At 26.1% G+C, this 13,943-nt stretch overlaps 1 long non-coding RNA gene across 1 annotated transcript; it reads right to left on the bottom strand.

Annotated features, from left to right (window-relative positions):
• Positions 1 to 4,796, bottom strand: LOC132927774 (uncharacterized). The gene is made up of 4 exons (XR_009661833.1): positions 4,636 to 4,796; positions 3,067 to 3,202; positions 2,724 to 2,880; positions 1 to 262 (listed from the first exon to the last, which is right to left on the bottom strand). It is a non-coding gene; the product is annotated as an uncharacterized LOC132927774 (long non-coding RNA).
• Positions 4,797 to 13,943: the final 9,147 nt, after the last annotated feature.

Below are 13,943 nucleotides of genomic sequence, written 5' to 3'. Positions count from 1 at the left end.
TATATCGCGTAAGAATCATTATATTCACTTTTATAATGCATAATAATTACTTTTTACTTAAATATTATTAATAAACTTTATTATTATAACTATTTTTTTTATTCATGATATACAGCTTGAACTTGATTTCTTGGGAGCTTATATAGGTTATATGGACTTTGGTTTTTCTTAGTTTCGGCAGTATACAAGCTGTTTTTCTGTTAAAGATTCACCACAGATTTGGCACAATACTGGTTTTTCTCAACAAATGACCATAGAACATCTAAAAAATTTTAAAATAAAAGTATGTATATATTTATATTTTTATGTATATTTGTAAAAATCTTAAATTATTTTAATAAGTATAAAGTTAGTAAACACTTATATAAATATTTAAAAGTTATTTACTAATATAATAATTTATTACTAAATAACGTGAGTTCTATGTCTAGTAAAATAGTTAACATAAACAAAATATTAAATTTTACATCACGGACGAAATAATTTAAATTGTTTATTAAAACACAAACATTGTTGTTTGTTTAATTTTATTTTTGTTATCATTGTAAGATATAAGCATTAAATATTATATTATATTAGTCATAAAATAGAAAATTCAAAGCAAAATAATTATTAATTATTAAAACAATTAGTTTTTATTAAAAAAAATAGTAATTGGTCACAATATCCATGGACAAAATATTCAAATTTTAAACATTTTATTTTCTAATAAAATTAATTCAACCAGGATATACAGTATTACTAATAGTAAAATAAATTAATAGCAATAACAAAGTATACTTCACAAACATTAGTTATTTTTTTATCAAATAATACAAAATAAAATATAAGTTAAAATTTGCAACTTCTATAATTTTATTCCTCATAAATATGTTTTAATTCGTCTTTTTTTTTATTTTTTATCTGTAGTGGTCCAATGATACATATTTCACACTGTGTAACTTTAGTATAGTCTGCTGCATTTTAGGTCGCATTTTTGATTATACAGTCGGGTCTCGATAATCCGAAGGAGATTGGGGAAAGGGGTCGTTCGGATTAGCGATTTGTTCGGATTACCTATGGCTTAAAAAAAAAACATCAAATTTATTGTAATTTAAATTATGAAATTTTATTTTTATCTGTAAAAACTCGTTATTTCAAAAGACAATGAATATATAAAAATATTAATATAATTATGAGTATAATTATGAACCTTACTATTTAAGATATTGATTTTTTTTTTTTTTTGTACACTGGTTTCTATTATGGATTGGTATGCCTTGTCCCGAAAACGTCTAAACAACATTAGTTCTTCGCAGCTTTCATCGTTCATACACGTGTGATTACAAACATAATCGAAAAATGTTATTACCGGAAAATATTATTTATAAATACATACATACGTACATATTACATATAGCGATAAGATAATTCTCAAGCCCGTTCGGATTACCGCGTCTTTCGGATTAGCCTGTGTTCGGATTATCGAGACCCGACTGTATTTATTATTATAGCTTTCAACAAAAATTAAAAGTTCAACTCTGAGGTGGATTGGGGAGAGATTTTATCTAAGAAGAACACAAAAGTACCAAACATAGAACATACAAATATACATACAAAATCAAGTTACAATCAGTCATTTTATTTAAAATAAAATTTTCTATGCTTGCAATTTTAAAATTTAATATTTGAACTAATTTTGATAAGAAAATATAGTTATATTATTTAGGTTTATAGATATTTTAAAATGTTTGTGTTTATTAATAAAAATGTTTTTCTAAATTTTTAAATTTCTGTGAATATTTTGATCTAGATTCACTAAAAATATATTATATTGACATAGGGTAGGTAATTTTTATTTTAGTTTATAACTAAAATAAACAAATTATAATATAATTTACAATATTAAAACCAAACCACTAATACAATATAAAGCAGGGGTCACCAATTAATATTTTTGAAAGGCCACATTAGGAATCTGAAATTTTTTTGCGAGCCATCAAAATTTTAAGTACATATTTACATATTTACATTATTTAAAAACCAATAATATTTATCAAAAATAATAATTTACAACAATAACACATATAATGTTGTCATAATATGTGTTATTTATTTTTTGTCTGTGTGCTGGATAAAATTTGTTCTATAGTAGTTCTTTTAAACTAAAAATTATTTTCTAAATCACAAAATTGACTAATTTAAATTAAAATGAAATTTACGAATTACATTTACTCTTTACTTTAATTTTTATTTCTTACAAATTTTTAAAAATTAATTTAATTTTTTTTTAATTTTTACAATAATTATTAATTCTCAAGACTAAGAAAAAATTGGGCAATTTAATATATTTACAAAAATTAAACAAATAATTACATTTAATATATTTTTTAAGCTAGAATTTATCGTACAATTTTAAAGTTAATTAATTATTAAGCTATAGTTGATGGCACAATATTTTAATAAAATATTTATAGATATTTTTAATAACTTATTACTTATAATGAAGGGTACTAACTAGTTAAAAAGTATAAGTGAAATTAAGAAGTTAAAATAATATTTTTTTTTAACTTAATTGACTGCCAAAATTACTTTTTCAGCCGATTTAAAAATAACCCATTAATAGTAGAAATGTTTGGATTTAATAGGTTTAAACATTAATTAGTAATTACGTTGTATACATTATTTTGCAAAAAAATAATCAATTTTACAATTATATGTTTCTGAATAAAATAATATTATACCTAGTAAAAAACTACTATTTATATGATCTATGTTCATTTAGTTCTGTACATTTGTAAATTGAATACCAGCTGCTTTGACTGTCCATTTTTCAGATGCTAAAATATATAAACAGGTTTTTGCTAGAAAATTCTCCCAGCATCTGCTATTGATAAGTACCTGTAAATAGGGAAATCTTCATTACTTTAGTAATTCATGATCATTTCAAAACTATTCAAATATTGACTTTTAAAGAATTTGACCTAAAATTCTTTATACAATATCTATACATATCTATACACACCTTTATAAGAAAGATATTATGTATAGTTAAATTTGGTAACACGCTAGAAGGGTTTTACTTACAGATTTTATGTTGTAATAATTTTTCACTTGTCATCCAAAATTATTAATTTATTGGCCATCAATAGGTTTAATTCCGTTATAAATTACACATTGTACATTCATGCCATTAAATTCATATCCAACATGGATTGTCCATCTATAAATATAATTAATCAGAATTAATAAAATAATATAATATAACTTCAATAATTAAAACAACAAAGATAGAAATAAATGTTAATGTTAATTTAGTGAAATAGTATATAATATTATTTATCCAAAATTAAATATTTAAACAATAAGATATGTATATTTTTGAAATCATGTTTATAATATACTTCAAATGTTAATTGTGCATTGATTCGGCTGTTGGGCATAATTTTGTGCTACATAATTATTAATTATAGATAGATAAATGAATAAAAATACCAGAAATCCTAAAAATGGTTAAATACTTAATTTTCACAGTAATAGATAAATAATAAAAAAATAAATTAATAATTACAATTTCCAATTTAAAGTTTAATTATGTTAAGAACTTTTTTTGGTAAATTAGAATGATGAATTTATTGACATAAGTATGATTAAATATAAATAATCAATGATAACTAATAACTAATAACATTCTCAAAATGATGTGTATGAAAAATGTATAAAATAATAAATAAGAAAAGATAATAAACTTAAGATGATAGACAAAGCATATTATCCAATTGAAACATATCGTTGACTAATTATGGCAGTATTTTCCAATTGGTAATGCACACTGACACAGATGAGAACAATGGTGGTAAGAAAGAATATACTAATGAGAGCTGACAAGGAAATTTTAAGTGTATATAACAGTATTGAGAAAAATATTTAATAGAAAACACTGGTATTAGAATGATACTGGAACAAGACAAGTACTGATTAAGAAATTAGTATGTGTGATACACTAGATAAACAACTAAAAAAATTGAAACCTTTAAAGTTAGCTATTTGATTATTTTTACAATATAATTTGGTCCATAACAAATTTAATGATTTAAACTATTGTTAAAGGAAATACTGATAAGTGTTTACTGACTTTACTTCTTTCTTTTTTTTTAGATGCCTTCCTATATTATTCATACAGTTTATAACTTAGAATAAGTTCTTTGAAAACAAATAACAATATAAAGTTAATAAGTACCTAATACCTATGTTCTTGATATAGGTGTGTCTAGACCTTTTTTCGTAATCTGCAGGTTGTGCACAAGCTTAATATATAAATGTGAATCCAAGTGGGGATGAAGAGTTTTAAATTTAAAAAATCATTATAATTACTTTATTATGAGTACAAAAAATAATAATTAAGTAGATAAAAATTTTTATTAAAAGAAACATCAATATTATTTAGTATCACATTTATACGTCATGTGCTGTTAAATTTTGCAGGTCGTACATGAGTCTGAAACGCTTATGATGTCGTATCAATAAATATATATATGTAGTTAATTTAATAATTTGAAAGTTATGTACCTACTTGATTTTAATCTAAGGATTAGAGTTTTTCACAATAATAATTAAGTGCTTGTTTAAAGAAAAAAAACTTATTTAACAACTTACCATAAGTTTTTAATTTTCAAAGTGACGAATCCATTGTCTCGATTTTCTAAGAAATAATTTAGATATTAATATATGAATTATGAATACAGTTTTATTATAATGAATATTATTGTACCCATTCAGAATGTTCAGAATGTTGTCTAATTTTTTATCATTAACTTAATACGTGTTATCAGTTGAAATTTTGAATGACACAAGAAAGTGTTGTACCTATAATGTATACCATATGTTATTATTACTAGGTATTATAAGAAAAAATATTGATTATCAATGACAATAACGAAGAATAATTAATTGTCAACAAAAAAAATATAATCGTTGTAAAATATAATTTTCATAGGCGCATAGCGCCATAGCAGAAACTGTGGCGCAAGATCTTTTCAAGGGGGGTCCGGGGGTGTTCACTATTCAGACACCTAAAACACCCCCCTTGGTTGTGCCAGTGAGCAGAACAATGTAGGGCCTAAAATAGTGTTGTAACCTTAAACCTTGTACGATCATTTAATATAAAGATAGTGGGTACACTTGCTCAAAGTATGTCGTATGGTTTAAGGAGAAAGTCCAAGTCCACAATCATTACAAAGAACAAAGGCATCATTATTCAGGAGTAATTTAATAAATAAAATTGTAGTAATTACTAAATATTTAAAGTTAAATAATATAACAACTAAGTTAGTACCTATTAATTAAGAATTAATTAAGCAAAATAATACTTCAAAATTGTGACTAAATAGGTAGCTTATAAATATTATAACTTTTTTTAAATTTTTACCTAACCCAAGATTGATTTATATTGATAACATGTTTGTTTCTCTCACAAAAATGTGAAAGTTGGAATTTTTAAGTTCCATATACATTTTTACCTATATAACGGGTTATAATTAATTGTACAAATTATTAAAAATACAGTCATATTTTTAATTTTTATAGGCGTTTGGAGTTTAAATTTTATTCGTTAGCCGTTAGACAATATTCATCTGTCATAAGCAGACATTTAAAATGTTTGTTTCTTTTTCAGATACCTAGTTTGAAAATATAATTCAAGATTCCTTATAAGTTATGTTTTTTTTTTTGTACCTAATTGTTCTTATATTTTTGAAATTTGAATAACTTATTTATCAAATTTAAAGTAAATCATATTGCATTGTTTAAAATTAAAACTATTCATTACTTTTGGTGGAATTTGATGGTTTATCCTAAGATATACCTATAGCCACGATTCATGCCCCACGTCCTGCAGTTAATCGCTATTCGCTACTGATGTCTGATTCTGTAAAACACTTTAACATTATTTTTAATGATTTAGAAAGACTCTATTCGAAATTCAAGTTACGTTTATATCACGAATTAAGATATCTTAATTCGTGGTTTATATATATTTAATTCAGAATCCTTGGTCGGATGTTATTTTTTTTGTCGTCCGTTAACTGTTACATCTATGTGTATTTACATGTTATTGATTTCTTGATAAACCGTTACATTTTGTAACGGTTTTCATAAATATAAAATATTAAAAAAAAAAAAAAAATATTAAAATGTAAAACTTAATATTATGTTGACACATCGTAGACAATGTATGAAATATTCATGTTTTATGTCTAGCTAGGTACTAGCTATAATTTCACGCATTAGAGTTGAATAAATAATATTCGAGAAAAAACTATATAGATATTCATATAGCGATATTCATGGTTATTTAAATATTATGATAAAACTCTTTAGGGAAATGGTAAAAATTGAAAACTAAAATTCGTGCGACTCGAATATTAATTATACCTACTATAGTTTGTATTATTGTGCCTATTTGTTAGAAATATAAATAAGTAGATAATATGCTCTACTAAAAAACTGCGAGCACTTTAATAATAAAAATGATAGTGATGTATTATCATAATAATTGATTAAAAAGAACATAAGTATTCGACAGTTAAACAGTTTTATCTATAGAAACGTGTAACCTTCAAAATTATACACGAAAAAATACTGTTATATAATTTACTATTGTAGCGCAGTTTTTTATAATATAGGTACAATACTAATATCATATTATTATTCCCTATTCATAGTTTAGAACATCATTTCGATGTGATAATAATTATTATACCTTTATAACGGCTAGTTCCAATAATTAATAACTCATTCATCATTGATAAAGATAAAATATATTACACATATCGGAACCCTAAATTATCATACGTCCATAAATTGTCTCGGGAGATTAGTGTCATAAATTATAATATTTTAACCTATATATTTATATTTTTAAAAAGGCGTATCAAAATTACATGGAATTATAAATATTTACGTAGGTCGTAGCAATAAGTACTTACCTACTACTGTCTACTTGTATACTATACAATGTAAAATATAATATGTATATATAGACTTTAAACATAACACGTTCGTGTTTATATTGTGTTTAGTTTATTTTGCGTAAACCACTTGGATATTTATCGAGATAGGAAATAATAAAATGTATCGGTAATTAAAATAAAACATTTTTCACTATCAATATTATTTTTTGTAGATTTACATTGTATTAGCTAATATTATTATATACAAATATTAATTAGGTACCATTATTGTTCTGTTTGCAAACTGTCGTTGACCTAGTTTGCTTAAAAAGACAATAATAATAACATAAGATTAATCATTAATATAATAATAATAATAATAATAGATTAATAAAGTAATAATAATAATAATAATAATATTAGATTAATATAGTAATAATAATAATAATAATAATATTAGATTAGGTAATATCTAGGTAATATAATAATAATATTATATAAGTGGACTGCGCTCAGATTTTTATACATCTCGCTAAAGCACAGGGTAAAATAGAGACAATATATTATTCTCTATTTGGACGTTGTAAATTATCGCATACGAAAAACTATAATCCATATGATATTTTAAATCATACTAATTATTTAAGATTTCATTAAAAATAGATATTGTTTATATTTATTTTTCATTACATGTTGTAAAATTATATCATTGATATGATGGTATTAGAACTATATGTCTGTATAATTTATTTTGTAGTTTGAAACAAATCAAGCTTTTATTTAGGTAGGTACGTTTTTTAGCAGCCTTTTAATATTTGCGATTAAAAATTGTATGATTTGTGTTATTTTAAATATTTAATTACTACGCAATATTTCATAAGAAATGACTGAAAAACCCAAATAAAGTTTAAGGTTCTCTTATTTCCAATAAGTCATTTATAATAATAAAAAAAAATCTTTTGGATCCTAGCTGAAAGCCTAAAACGAAAAAATGTTCTCATAGACTGCAGGGTGCTACAATCAGATATGTATAATACTATAATGTATATCATAATTATATAGAAGAACAGGAAGTTAAGTCAAACACTTAAAAACTATTTTTTTCTTATACAACAATTGTTGTAAAAGTCGGTACAGTCCATAATAAAAATTAAACATAACTTGTTATTTTAACTACGATATATATTATTAAAAATGTAATAATCAAAATTGTGTATAGTTTGTTTAAATAAATTATTATCATAATAATATAGTAGGTACTGTAATATATATAAGATACAGACATAATTTATATATTTTATTATTACAAAAATAATGATTACTAGTACGAAGTATTACGTTTTTATTGTTTTGTTCATTAACAATTATTGTTAAGAAAAATAAACAAAAAAAAAATGCAATATTAATTAAAAATCAGTGCACTATTTGATTTATAACGATAACAATTAGTAAAAAAAAAAAAATAGGTAGTTATTTAAAAAAAATGTAGTTTTGTAAATAAGATAATATAATTTGACATTATAAACTGTTGAATCGTCTATAAAAAAGAGTGGACCTAACCTTGTAGGGGTACGCCACTTATTGTGTTATTAATTTATTATGTTTTCTTATATCAATATCAATAAAACAAATATTTAATAAAATAAAAGTATAAATTGTATATTTATTTTAAATAAATCTGTTTATCATTATTATTAAATAAATAATAAATATATTATTCGTATTTATACAACTATATATTATTATTACCTAATTATATTTATAGGTATATCATTATTGTTCATAATCAAATATAATAAAAATAAAATCGAATTAATTTTTATTTTTAAAACAATTCTTTTTTAAAGTTTAAATAATTTATTTTCTAATCAGCGACCGATATAATATGTAATATAATTGTATGTACCCAGACCCGGATTGGGACCCAGAAACTTACCGAGCACAGTAATTTCACCGGCCATTTAACTTACAAGTTTTCCATATACATAAGTACAATTAGGGGCTTTTAGGAGCTAAGCCCCTCCCCCAAACTCATTCAACGGCCCACAATTTTTTTTTTTTTAATCGCATAAGATCAAGCTTTTATTGGGGGGCAGTAGGATGCTAAATAACAATAATATAATACTAATATAATAGTATATTTTTTAATTCATCACTTTTTTTTGTAATTAGATACATAATGTCATCGTTATTCGTTTTTAATATTTAACAAAATATATTTTTCAACGTTCATTAATAAAATGTATCCAATTTCTCTTGACTTAACGTGTTTCGCAGTCTATTGAAAACGTATTTCAGTTTTGAAAATGTTGTTTCACATTTTACTTGTGTACACGATAGTGTTAAAATAAAATTTTAAGGCATAAACATAGAATAATATTTTAGCGCAAGCGGCCCATGTATTATAATAATCTTGCGGCCCACCCTGCTTTGCGCGGTAGCTCGTCTGCCCAATCTGGGCCTGAATGTAATACCTATATTATTTTCTGTATATTTTAGTATTTTACTGGTGAGTGGTGGTATAAACTGCTAATTGCAATTATTTCTTATGATAATTTACCGGCACTACCTAAATCTATTTTACTATACCTATAATAACTACCAATATAATTAATTTTTTCAATTGCGCTAATAAATACTATAAATGTATATAATATCTAATGACTGCGATTGTTGTATAAGCGAATAAATTTGTTTTTTAAAATTAAATTTGAAGATTTAATTGTACTAATTGTTGTTAGATTGTCAACATATTGATTTGACTATTTGAGAATGTCTAGCTTATTTTTCCTTGTCTATCCGTGTGGTTATATAATGAACAGTTTTATATTATATGGTTTGTATACATTTCAAGAAATAAAAATAAAAATTGAGGTCATGTTCGAAGAATTATATTCACCAAGTTTTGAAAGTTTGGAAAATATTGAAAAAATATGTTTACATTTTCATCATTATATTAAGGACGCAATCATATAGTTGCACCTACATAATCATTATGTAGGTTCATAATTTACACGAAGTGCAAACACGATTACACGTACATACTGAATGGTTGCATTACTTGCATTGCTTTAAATATAAAAAAAGTTGTAAATTAATACTTTTATTATTTATTTTTTCTCTCATTGATGGTTGATGTAGGAAAAATAAGCTAACAAACCATTAGGCAGTAAAGATTCTTAACCGTTTTAAACAGTAATCAATTTAATTAATGTTGAAAAAACAAGTGTTTCACACACATAAATAAAATTCTAATGCTTTAAAATGTAATTTATTTAGGTACTCCTTATTTGTTATTTTTCAATAGATAATATTTAAAGGTAGTTATAGCCGAGTCTTGTTAGAAATAAAATAATTTATAGATATGTTTTAATAGTTTAATCTTTAGTGTAGGTCAAATATTGTACGATTTTATCATTACAAGCTTACCCAAAGATGCCTTCAATAGTTCACTCTTAGATATTAATCTAAATTAAAATTCTTCGAAGCTAAATTCGTTGTATTTACCTATATAATCCTAATTCCTACTTATCTATTTGAATGTAATATTTTCTTATAATTAACATGTAGTTTAAAATCCATCGTAATTCGTAAGCTAAAGAACTTTATTATTCAAGCACAAAATAGTTTGTGACTGATACATTTTACGAGAAGGTAAATTTCGATTTGTGGTTGACCTGAAATAAAATCGGATGCAAAGCTGGATTATGGTATTATTAGTAAAGGTATCATTACTACATAATATCTTACTTATAAATACTTATAATAAAGAAAAATTCCTTTTTTCACTAAAAAAAAAATAATAATAATAAAAATATATATTCGTATTATTCTTGGGCATCTATTTTTAAAATATTATTAGAATTTGATGCTTATAAGCATATTATACTGATTAGAATGACGTATTAAGTCATTTTTTTTCTTTCACGGAAAAAAATCTTAATGAAAAAAAAATTATATTATTACCTAATAAGGATTTAATATTCGAAATGGCTGAAATCTAATCAAATGGAAAACCATCAAAACATGTTTAATATATTATAAAATCGATCCTTTTGTACGTATCAATAGGTATTGCCGTATTGGCTATAAATGTTATTATTATATATTATTTTTCTCGGGTACCTATGTCCTATATGTGATTAATGAAGTACAGATAAATACATATATATATATAAATTTTAATATTCCCCAGTGTCTGTGAATATTAACTTAACTTCTTTGTAAACTTAAAAATTGAATAGAATAAAATCTTAAGTAATGTTCAGTGCAAGAAACAGATTAAAGTTTAGCACAGTGGCGTGGCAAGTGATATATTAACTACGGGCAAATAATATATAATTTTAAACCACCCACCTTTGATATTGGTATCAATTTGATTAAGTGGCAACATTTTTTTTCTGTATTTACACAATTTTAGTCATAAAATTTTATCAATGAGCCTTGGTTTGCCCAAAACGTCCTACATTCTTTTGCATTATTAAAAATATAGTGTACAGGAATGTTGATTCACAATAATTATAGTGGTACTGGGTCAACATTTGACGAGGACAATTGCTCGTTTGGGACTTATGTTCGCAACGCCATTACCACTGGGTTAAACTGTTAAACTTTTACAAAATCGAGAACTGAACTTAGTCATTTTATGACGAATTTATGATAAAATTATAACATAGAGCCTAGGTATTTAGTTTTGTGAACATAGAGTTTCACCAGTTGGTAGAACTGTTCGTTAAAATACAATAGTTTTAATCATAAGGAACTTTATATATCTGTGGGAAAAACTAACATTTTAACATTTTAAGCGGAGTTAATAGGACTAATAGAAGCATTGGTTTCACAACAAAAGATATATTTTTGTTCCCGAGAAAACTTTTTAAGGCAATAAAAAAACTCATATAGTTTCATACATCGCTCCTATACTTATTGAATGCACTATTTTCATTTTTGGTTTGTCTGGTAGGTAGTTTTTGAGAAAAAATATAAAAAAAACTACAGCTAACAACTTTGAAGAATTGTAAGTATTTATAACATAATATATTTATTACAAAAATATTAGTAAATTTAGTAACGCCCCTTAAAAACTAAGCTTGTAAGTTGTTATATTTGTATATTACATTTTATATTTACATACCTAGACATATAATAGTATAATTATATATACATATATAATATTATTTTATATTATTTATATTCTCACGTAGCTATGCACTATATTTTAATAGCAACTTGCTAATTTTAGAATGAAATGGCTTAATTTAGTGATGCTGTAAAAATTATTAATGGGAAATCTGCAGTTATTTGAAATTGGTCTTTATTAGTTGTCAGTTGCAATACTTGATTGTTTGCTAAGTTATTATTTAAAATAATAATAAAAATATAGGTTTATATATTTTTTTAATTTGTTTGTATACGTAAATAAGAAACAAAGATAAGTCTCCGTAATGTTAATCACAATTCTATTACCTAGATAATTGTAAATTAAATTAATATTATAATTAATTTTATTGTTTTATAAATTGCTATTTTCATTCTCAAAGATTGGAAATTTATTATATTAAATTAGAAAGTTATGATTTCGGTTTAAAATATTTCTCCACTGATCTTTTTAGCTTCTGCGCGGAGTGATGAACGCTCTTTTGCATCGATGTTTGTTTTTCAGTTTTAACAAAATATTTTAATAGTAACATTTTCTATACATTTTTAAAATATTTTGCCTTAATCTATTTATAAGCATTTAAAATTTTCTTATCGAATTTTTCTGTAGACCGATCGCTACTGAAGTTCCGTACATGTTTTCCGTTTCACACACTAAGTCAAAAATCGTACAAAATCCAAATCCCAAAATCTATTATTTCTCAAGTCTATACAAAGGCGAGAGCTACGTCACATTTATGTATTTATGGTTTCACTCGATTATCAAAAATAAAAACAATTCGAAAATGGATATGAAAATATATATACCACACATCCACGTAGTTCTTGTGCGTGTTCACTGTTGGACATCGAGAATCGAGATGTACAAGCGAAATATTCTAAAAGAAAATAACTCATAACGAAAACGGTCGATAATCGTAACAACATGAATACGTCACGATAAATGAAAACAAATATAATTACGATATTATTATTATAGCGTCACGTGAAAACAATGAACACTCCAATCGCCGTTATGGTGTCGGAGGTCACACTGGTTTCGCGCGAGAGGGACCGGCGGACCGCTCGCGCCGACTTACCACCGGCCTGCCAACCGCCTACGGCCTTTTTTCGCGTGATCCGCGTTTTACGCACTCGAAAACGCCGCCCAAATGAATGGGCGATCGGCGTAGTTATCAGGGGCATAGCAGCTGAAAGCGGGGGCGCTGGGCATGGCGATCATCGGCCAGTCCAAATCGGTACGATCGCGCCCAAGCCTCTGATAACGCTCTCTCTCGCGACCACGCCGTCTCGGAGAGGACCGCCAACGCGCGTACTGAACGTGCTTTCGGTAGGCAGATCTTTCCCCGCTTCACCGCACGATCGGGCGGACGGGACAGCGCGAGAGTGAACTGATAACAATATTTGTGTCTTATCTACTTTGGAGGTGATAATAATATTTTGTGATACATTACGATATTATTAATATAATATTATTATACATTGTCAGGACGGTTGGAAAATAATTTAATTTATCGGCGAGGTGCATTTACGACGAAAACGTTACCGACTCCGGAAACCTTTCCGTCCCCCGAACGCGCGGTCGAGACGCCCACCCCGACGTGCCGGGCCGCCCGGCGATCGGTCGTCCGCCGTCTGCTACATTATAGAATACGCGATACGACGCGGCGGCGAATGTTTAGGCGGCGTTTGTGGCGGGGCAACGTACGTGTGCGGTCGGGTAGCATAGTACGCGCGGGCGCGCGCGCTCGCGTGTGCGCGTGAACGTCGTCGGTGCGCGTGCGCCCGACCGACGGTGCGTGCGTGTGCGTGAACGAGCGCGAGCGGCCGTCGCCGTGCGAGAGAGTGTGAGTGCGT

Source organism: Rhopalosiphum padi, chromosome 3 (genome assembly GCF_020882245.1).
Source record: "Rhopalosiphum padi isolate XX-2018 chromosome 3, ASM2088224v1, whole genome shotgun sequence".
Classification (NCBI taxonomy): domain Eukaryota; kingdom Metazoa; phylum Arthropoda; class Insecta; order Hemiptera; family Aphididae; genus Rhopalosiphum; species Rhopalosiphum padi.
The sequence above is the reverse complement of the archived record's forward strand: the minus strand, read 5'-3'. Positions and strand labels throughout refer to the sequence as shown.